This window comes from Crocodylus siamensis, chromosome 3 (assembly GCF_052110815.1).
Source record: "Crocodylus siamensis isolate JL-2025a chromosome 3, ASM5211081v1, whole genome shotgun sequence".
NCBI lineage: Eukaryota > Metazoa > Chordata > Crocodylia > Crocodylidae > Crocodylus > Crocodylus siamensis.
The window spans coordinates 81981614-81990870 of record NC_143397.1 but is presented as its reverse complement, the minus strand read 5'-3'; the positions used below and the strand labels follow the sequence as shown (position 1 = coordinate 81990870).

The 9257-nt window shown below is 43.8% G+C and overlaps 1 protein-coding gene across 8 annotated transcripts in view; it reads left to right on the top strand.

Annotated features, from left to right (window-relative positions):
• The first annotated feature begins 9106 nt into the window (after positions 1-9106).
• Positions 9107-9257, top strand: part of AOPEP (aminopeptidase O (putative)) — a 323793-nt gene continuing 323642 nt past the window's right edge. For all 8 annotated transcript variants that reach the window (XR_016441254.1, XR_016441255.1, XR_016441256.1 and 5 more), the window contains exon 1: positions 9107-9186. The gene's annotated coding sequence lies outside the window, so the exon portion shown is untranslated. The remainder of the gene's footprint in view (positions 9187-9257) is intronic.

The window sequence follows — 9257 nt, the reverse complement described above, 5'->3', positions numbered from 1 at the left end:
TTTCTGGGTTGTACTGATTGGCTGTTTGCATTTCTCCTCCTTTACAAGCACTTTGACTCAGGCTTACTCTATATCTGCCCTTCTTACACTCTTCTCTTATGCACCATTACCCTTACTGCCTTTACTTTTCTTACATGTCTGTTCATAGGCTGCGGAACAGGGTGGGCCACCTGAGCCATGGCCAGACCAAATTTTACCTTGTCAATTTATATAACCCTCAAATGCACAATTGTCATTCCAGTTAAAAATGTATAGCTGTTTTTATAACTGCATAGCTAGCTAAATTAACATGCTAAAAGTTTGTTGGGCCGTGGCCTAGGTGGCCCACCCCATTTCACTGCCTATGTGTCCATTCTTAAATACCCTTCTGACCTCCCTGTGACAGGTACAGGTCCTAGGGGCAGCTGCAACACCCCCCTGGTGACCACACAATTCCTGGCCTGGCTCCAACTCTAGGGGCCCTCATCTCCTTTCCTCACCCACCTCACTTTTAATGTTACTATTTGGAAAGGAGGGAGGCTTGCCTGAGGGACCTAGAGTGAGCCTGCTTTTGTTTTCATGATGGGCTTTGGCCTTTCCAGCCTCTGCCTTGAGCCCTCTAGCTCTGGTAGGCACTCTGGGACCTGCAAACCACCCCTCACCGTCCCTCCCAAACCACCAGGGCTTCCTTCAAGCATCTAGTTCCCCCTGGTTCTCTCCCCTAGCTACTGGACCAAACTGAAACCAAACACAAGCCCTTCTGGCTATAAAAAAGCTACAACCCAACCCTGGATCTTAATTAGCTGTTAGCCCACAGCTTCCCTAGCTGTCTCAGAGCATAACACACACCATTGACTTCTCAGTTACAGACATCCATGGAGACCTCTTCCCTACTCAGCTTCCACAGCCAAACTGCTTGCCCTTGCTCTGGCCCTGCTTTATATCTCTCCTGCCCCCTTCCAGTCAGGTGACTCCAGTGGGTTGCTTGCAGGTGCTTGCTAATTAATCTCATTAGCTCCTCTGTATGGCAATTCATCCCCAGTTGCACCCTGCCTGTCCCTGGGCTGCTCTTCTCCCCAGGTCCCTGGCTCTCTGTCATACCACCCCCCCCCCAAAAAAAATGCAGAACTAAATGATGTTTGGTCTGCCTGATTATTATGCTCCTTTCTCCTCCCTTGTCTAATTAGATTTGAAACAATACTGCTTTGTGTTTATACAGCACTTAGCACAAATGGGTTGGTCTTGAAACACAACAATCGTAAATATAATTAATAAGAATAAAGTCAGAAGGCCACATTTCCAACGGAGCTTTGATGCCTTCCAAATTTGTGTATGCAATCCAATCTTCTGCATCCTGAAAGAACAACATTTTAACATCAAACAACTTTACTTTCACCGACGAGTGCTATTTGTTGGCTGAGATTCTACTTCTTGTATAAGTGCATTTTTAAAAATGTGACTTGCCACATTGTCTGTGATCCTTAATTTTGCCAGGCTCCACATAAGGGCTGTTGGAGAAATTAGAGATTGCCATCTTGCTGCTGTTGAGAGAAGTAAACTGCACCATCCACTTCCTCAAGGTCTTGAATGTTGCTCAACTATGGTATCAAAAACTGTTGCTTAGACTGAGGTTGCCCCCTGTTTCTGCATTGTTCATTCTGGTCTGAACTCATTGTGAGGAGTCCAGGCTGTTGGCAGGGCTAAAGTGTTGCTGAACAGTCATAAGATAGTAAAATGCCATTCTCTTAAAGAGTTCTTCAGTTATTTGGGAGACTAACAGCTGGACTCTTCACTAGATGTTATTATTTTAATGGAAAAAATAGAAAGAAAATTTTGTTACTGACATCATAAGCAACTGCTTAGTTTGTTTATGCCCAAAGTCTCAGAACTTCCAGTATTAATTTAGACAGAATCAAACTGCATGGTAGTCAACTGACAAGAATTACCCAGGCAATTTTACTGCAGATCCTGTAGGCAGGAGAGGTAGTGATTTATTGTGCTGGATATGTCTGGACAGTGACAGGATATGCTGTTTGTCAGAGGAGTTATTTCAAAAAATGAAAAGGTTTGTGGTAAATATGAAGAAAGAGACTGGCTGATTTATGCTCATCATTGGGCCATGTTGTTTTTTCAGCTTTTCATGGGCTAGCACAATGCATTCTTTCAGCCTGATTTTAATGACAAGAAAAGGCTGTCATATGTATGAATAATAGCAATAATAGCCAAGATTGCTTATTTTCCCTTGATCTCCAGCACAAGCTCATTCACTTAAACTGAGTGCTGCCAATTTAAACTACCAGAAAATGTGATCCACCATGTGCACTTAGCTCTTACTGCTGGAAAACACTGTGAAAATACATGGCTGGTGTACAGCAGTTTTCACTTATGCCAGTGTTGAGAGATTATTAAATATGTGGGTCTCTAATCATTTCAGTAATCAGTCTCCTGACACTTCAAAGGCATTATGATACTGTTTGGGGTACCTCTGCTGGCTGTGATCAGTGATCACTCTACTTATGTTTGATCACTGATTCTGAACCTGAGACTAGGTCACCTGTAGAGCTTCCCACTCAGTCAGGATCCCCTCCCCATGTAAGTTTGGAAGGGGTTGTGTGGTCATGATCCCAGGTTGAGAACATGAGGAGTAATATTCTACCACTTTCCCAGCCTTCTTAATATCCATGAAGATGGTTATAACAACACTGACATTTCTACTAGGCAAGCTGCTGAATCCTTCTGCCATTTTAAGCACTGTCTCCGTTAGCCTAGCTCTAAGCAGAGTTAGAGGACATTGGCTTAGATTCATAGATTGTAAGGCTAGAAGGGACCTCAGAAGATCACCGGGTCCAGCTCCCTGCATCAAGCAGGAAAGACAGCTGGGGACTTGTACATTTAACTGCCACTCTACCCACTGAACTACTGGCAACCTAAAAAGACTTTCCTAGTTGCTGCCTAACCTTCTATGCACCTATGTTTCTGCCAGTAAGATCCTGGGCTTACTTAAATTTCCTTCACTGGGCAGGTGCAAAAACACCTGTGTTCAAATACCACTGAGTTGCTTAGCTTCTAAAGACCTAGTATAATGTTTCTCCATTTATCTCATGCAATCCGGTTGGCATTCTCTGGGCATTCCTATAAGACTGAGTCTGGCACAAAAAATGAAGGGAGTATGTGTCATTTCTTAGGGAACCCACACAAGAGGTAAGAGGCCTGTTTTCAAATCCCAGAGGAGTACTATAATAACCCACTTATTGTATATTCTGGGAAGAAACTTTTTACATTTATCCTATGGGAACCGGTCCATTTTCTGTAAGTAGTTAGCCATTGAGCCAGAAATAGGGGGAAAGAGAAAATATGTGGTTAGGACACTCATTTTGCCCTGTCAGTGTATATTTTGCGGGCCAGCCTTTCTTCTGAAGGAGCTGTGCCAATTTACATCAGTAGAGAATTTGGCACTGAGTTTCTGCAAAGGACAAAGAAGCAGCAGACACTTAAAAAATATACCAGCAGGATACAAAGCCTCCATAATTTTTGCAGTAGCTTAAGCTCCACCAGATAGATGGAGTACAGTGAAACCTGTGGGAAGCCATTCTGAGGTGCTTCTTAATTAGCTGCAGAGTACAGTAACTGTCATTCATTTGTAATGTGTCCTAAGAATGCCAGATAGTGATAAGCTGGAGGAGTATTATGATAGCTGCTATCAAAATGCAGGATTCAACCAAAGTGTAGGGTATTCCAGCTTCAGGCAGTTGGGGTTTTTAGTATATGTAACTTTTTCTGTCTATCCATTCTCAGAATAACATCTTTTATATCTATGGCAGGGATGCCAAACACAGTCTGCAGGCCAGACCCAGTCCATGAAGCTATATTATCCAGCATGGGGGTTTCAGGCAGACCCTTCATGCTACATGCAGTGTGTGGAGCCAGTCCAATGTGTGGGATGAACTTGGCACTGCACAGAGCACAGGGGAGCAGTCCAGGACATGCAAGGCATCCTGCTTGACCAGATCTCCAGTGTGCTCAGATGGCTTGTGACTGGACCCTGACCAGACCCAGAGCTGGTACCCAGGGCATGCGGCATGTGTCCCGCACAGTCCCCTTTTGCCAGGTCCAGTCCATGCACCACAGGCCGTGCAAGCCCCAAAGCAGAGCTAGTACATGCTGCCCACAGTGCAAGGGGCTGGCACAGGGAGCACTATAGACAGTGTCCCACTGGACTGGCTCTGCATGATGGCTCTGCTGTGCTGTGATCTGGCTTGCAGATAAGTCCAGAGATCCTCATGTGTCCCATAGGGCTGGATGAGTTTAATACCCCTGCTCTATGGGATTAGAATAGAAGACTTAGATTTAAGAGTTCTCCAGTGGAATTCAGGTTCTGATGTTAGCTCCTGGAGGACCTTTGAGAAGTCACTATATCTTTCTTTATATTAGTGGCTGTATATGTAAGATGATGGTAACACAAAAATCCTATGAGGTAAGTCCTAAGGGTAAATTAATTAAAATATTTGTAGATGAGCCAGAAAGTGCAAGGGGCAAGATGAGGTGTATGAGTTCATTAGCAGAGAGGAAAGAAGTCACATTTAGACCTGGCACAATTGTGATGCTAGTGATACTGAAAGGCTCAGTCAGGTGGTTCATTTTTGTTATTTGCACATCCTCTAATGACTGAGGAAACTGGCTCCTGATCCTTTTATATTTCTTATCTTACCCTGCTTTTTGCAGCTGAACTAGTTCCTATCACTTCCATTCTGGCCCTACTTTTATTGATGGCAACATGTTACATTTAGTCATAGTCTTTGTTTGTGCATTCCTAACTCTGCAAAAATATGTCTTAATGTTCCTTTATGCTTTATAATTTGTACTGTTTCCACTTCTCATTCTCACTGCTTGGAAATAATTACAGACTTCAAGAAGAAAAGTAAAATGGAAAAAAATGTGGTAAACCAGCTCAAACAAGGTTCTTTGGGTAAATGTAATATCTTTTATTAGACCAACTAAATAGTTGGCAAAAATGTTCTTTGCAAGCTTTTGGGCACAAACACCCTTCGTCAGGTATAGGGAGAGTCTGCTGGTGTTTTGTGTTCTGGGTGGAACAGAAACCAATATGCAAAATGCATTTCTATTGTAGCTGGTAAAAAGTGGAGAGGTTATCTGGGGTTATCGGATGGCAGGCAATGTCCATATGTCCAATGTCCATATTTAGTCCATGATTTTTTGTATCCAGTAGACTTATGAAGTGAAGCTTGTATGCTCATCTACAAAAGGTGTTTAGTAAATTCCCTTTGAGGATTAGAACTGAATGATTGGAGAGAGAGTTGTTGTCCCGTGAGAAGTGTGCACCCACAGGTAATTAGGTATTTTTTCTTTGATAGATTTTTTGGTGTGCATTTATTCTGGTAAGCAGCTGTTGTTTGGTTTCTCCTACATGTTTTCCATCAGGGCATTTAGTGCATTGGATGAGATATGTTACGTTTCTGGAAGTGCAGGTGTACAATCCAGAAATGGTGATGGTTCTGTAGTGTGGTATAGTTACTGTGGGAATGTTGATGTGTTGGGAGTAGTGGAGATATGTTGGCAGGTTTTATATTTCTTGTCCCAGCATGGTCTGGATCCATTCTGTGTACTTTGGGACATAGGACATTTGCTTCTGGTGATGAGGTTGGTGAGGTTTGGTGCTTGTTTAAAGGGTAGGATGGGTGGTTTTGGATGGGGTCTAATTGTCTGAGGATTTCCCATATAGGTTCCAGGGAAGGATGGTAAGTCATAACTAACGGTGTGTGATTCATGGGGTTGTTCTTTTTGTACTGCAGCAATTCTTCATGTGGTATCCAGGTGGCTTTTTCAAAAGTGCAATCTATCTCTCTGGAGGAGTGTGCTTGTTGAGTGAAAGCCTTTTTGAGATTTGTGAGGTGATGATTGCGGATGTTGTCCTTAGTGTAAATTTGATGGTATTGGAGGACTTGGCTGTATATTACAGCTTTTTTGGTTTGTATTTTACCATTCTGGATATTGATCATAGTGTCTAAAAATGAAATATTGGTGCTGGAATATTCAAGAGACAGTCTGATGGAGGGGTGATGATTACTGAATTTGTGATGGAAATCAATCAGAGCTTGCAGGTTTTCAGTGGAGATGTCATCTATATATCTTAGGCATAGCATGGGTATGGTGCAGTTCTTGAAGAATTCTTCTTCCAGGTGGCCTATAAAAAGGTTGGCATATTGTGGGGCCATTTTGGTGCCCATAGCTGTGCCCATGATCTTGCAGAAGTGTTGGTTATTGAAAGCGAAGTTATTGTGTGAGAGGATGAAGTGTATAAGTTCAGTAATATCTTTATTTCTGTACTTTGAGTTGTAATCTTGCTCTTGAAGATATGTAAAGCATACTTGGATGCCATCCTGGTGTGGGATGTTGGTCTATAAGCTGGTAACATCCATGATGGCTGGGAGGTATTGCTGGGAAGGTGGTCTAGTTTTTGTAAAGTCTGTTGTGTCTTGGACAAAACTCGTTCTTTGAGTTACAAGAGGTTTTAGTGAAACCTGATATTTCCTTAGTTAGGGTTCCACGGTTGGATATTATAGGTCTGCCAGGGTTGCCTTGTTTGTGGATTTTAGGGAGCATATAGAAAATCCCTGGGTTGGCTAGTTAGGGGATCAAGTTCTATAGTTTTTCTTGTAGTTCAGCTGGAAATGATTTTGATAGTGGTTTTGAGTTTCAAGGTGAAAAGGGAGTTGGATCTTCCTCTAGTTTTTCATAGTAGGTGGTGTTAGAGAGTTGTCTGTTGGCTTCTTTTACGTAGTTTTCATGGTTAAGGATAAATATAGCTTCTCCTTTATCTGCTGGTTTTATTAACGTTTGGTAGTTGGATATTAGAGATTCTATGGCCCTTCTATCTGAGAGGCAGAGGTTATTATGGTGGTGTTTGTTGTTAATTATTTCATTGTTCATTCTTCCCCTGAAGCAGTCAATATAACGGCCAAGGTTTGACTTCTGTCCATCGTAAGGTATCCAATCTGATTTTTTGTTTTTTGGGTGTTAATCTTTTTCTCAATGTTATCAAAGGATGAAATATTGTTGGAAATGGATTCATTTTGGTTGTGGAAATATTTCTTGAGATGGAGGCATCAGGAAAATTCTTCCACTTCTCCACATTGTGGTATTTTATTACGGTATTAGTTGGGTATTTTTCTGAACCTTTTTTAAAGAACTTTAGAGAGGACAGATTTTTCAGCTTTGGTGTGTGTATGGAGAGTCTGATAATATTTGAGGGTTATCTGGTTCTTTCAGTTTCACCAAGTACGAGGTTGGAATATTGTAAGGTATTGGTGGTGGTTCTCTGATGGTTGTTTTGTGGCTGGAAAAGTTGTTCCAACATGGCTACAACCAACACCCCCTTGCCAGCTCAACCTTTTTGGCTGGTGAGCCAGTATCTGGACAGTCTGCAGGCCAGATTTGGCTGGTGATCCCGATCTGATGCCTGGGACAGTTGTACTGGGGATTGGGGTAAGGGGGGTGAACAACCTGACTCCACAGCAGGGAGGGAGCATGGCCTGGCCCCAATCCAGCTGTGGGAGGGAAGAGGGTGTGGCTTAGCCCCAACCTACTACTTGGGATCTAGGGTTTGAGAATTTGGCAGTGGGGGAGGGTGGCAGTATTAACTGCTACCACTCCACTGTTGCCAAATTTCCCAACCTGTGGGGAGACCCATGGACTGCATACCATGGCTCCACGGGCCACAGGTTGAGCACCCTTGTGTTAAACCACCCTCTTCCCTACTAATGTGGCTACTAAAAACCTAAATAAAAAACCCATTTATTTACCCGTTAACATGACTGTATTCTGAATCCTTTCCTCGCATAGTGTCTCTCTTTGTACAAGGTGATCATTTTCAGTGGGGAAAAACTATGATGTGACCTTTTTCTTCAAGATACTAATGTGTTAACTGCTGTTGAATCACACATACCATATTAATATTCATGTTAATAAAATGATCTTCTAACTTGTAAGGTGTTTTAATAGAAATCGTTACTAGGGATAGTTCTGGCTACAGAGACCATTACTTACTTTTGAAGGAAATGGAAAAACTACCTGGCGTGTGAGTTATTCTGTAATGCTAGAACATTCAAAACATTGGAGACCTGATTTTGATGGGCCTCTTGTCAGTACTGTATTTAAAACGACTACAAATGATGCATAGAAAGTGGAGAACAAAGCTTGTTTTGAAGACAAAGCACTGTGCAGTTTTATTCTTGGTACATCATTAATGTATATCACCTTGGATTGTTCTTGGCTGGAATGCAACCAATCCAGGTACAGACAGGTGCCAAATGAGGTTTCCTGCAGCTTTTTTATATATATAAAAATATGTTGTGGGCCCAGGTTATTCTGGTGGAATAGTAGAAGCCCACTTGTTCTCTATTTTAATGGTTCCATTACTGGATTCATAGCCAAACTTTGGTAGGATCACACACACCAGATGGTATATCTAAATTAGGAGCAGAGTTACGCTGGGAGGCATTTGGCCCAAAATGAAGGCACAGAAACTGAAACTGTTCCTCTGTTAATATCAGTGGAAACTGAGGGGCAATTGGGACAATCCCCAGAAGTAGCTGGAGTGTTTTGGAGCTGCTGAGCCAATGTGAAGTGGGACCCAGATGTCACTGTGACTGGAAAGGGAGCAGTTTCACTTGTGCTGTACCTAGGCAATGCAGTGTGCAAGGGGCACTTCTGCTTGACTGGATTCAACACTATCCAAGGAGGGTGGGGGTATCAGATTTTGCCCTGTCCGTTTTTTGGCAGGCTCCCTCCAACACATCCTCTTGTTCTCCCTTTAGGCACTGGAGGGGGCAGGAGCTGTGCAGACGGTCTGAGCTAGGAGAGCACCAGGCAAGAGGGCCTGGGTCACTAGTGGCAGTAGGACTTGTCTGGCACCTACAGGGATCCACAGGACCCGGATAAGGCCATAAGACACCAAAGCCTGGAGACCCAGGCTCTGACCCTCCCGCCCCAGACCCTGACTCCTCCCACGACTTCTGGCCTTACCCCGCCCACCCAGGGTGGTGCCCTAGGCCGCCGGGGGGTGGGGCTCGAGGGAAGGGGTGTGGCCAATCTCATGGGCGGGGCTGTCGGGAAACCACGCGGGGGGAGTGGTGACGTCATGAGGAGGCGCCGGCGCGACGGGCTGGGCTGAAGCCGCGAGCGTGTCAGGTGAGCGAGTGCCGGCTGCCCCGCGGGGACGGAAGGTGGGGGGAGGCGGTGTCACTACTTCGCCCCGTCCC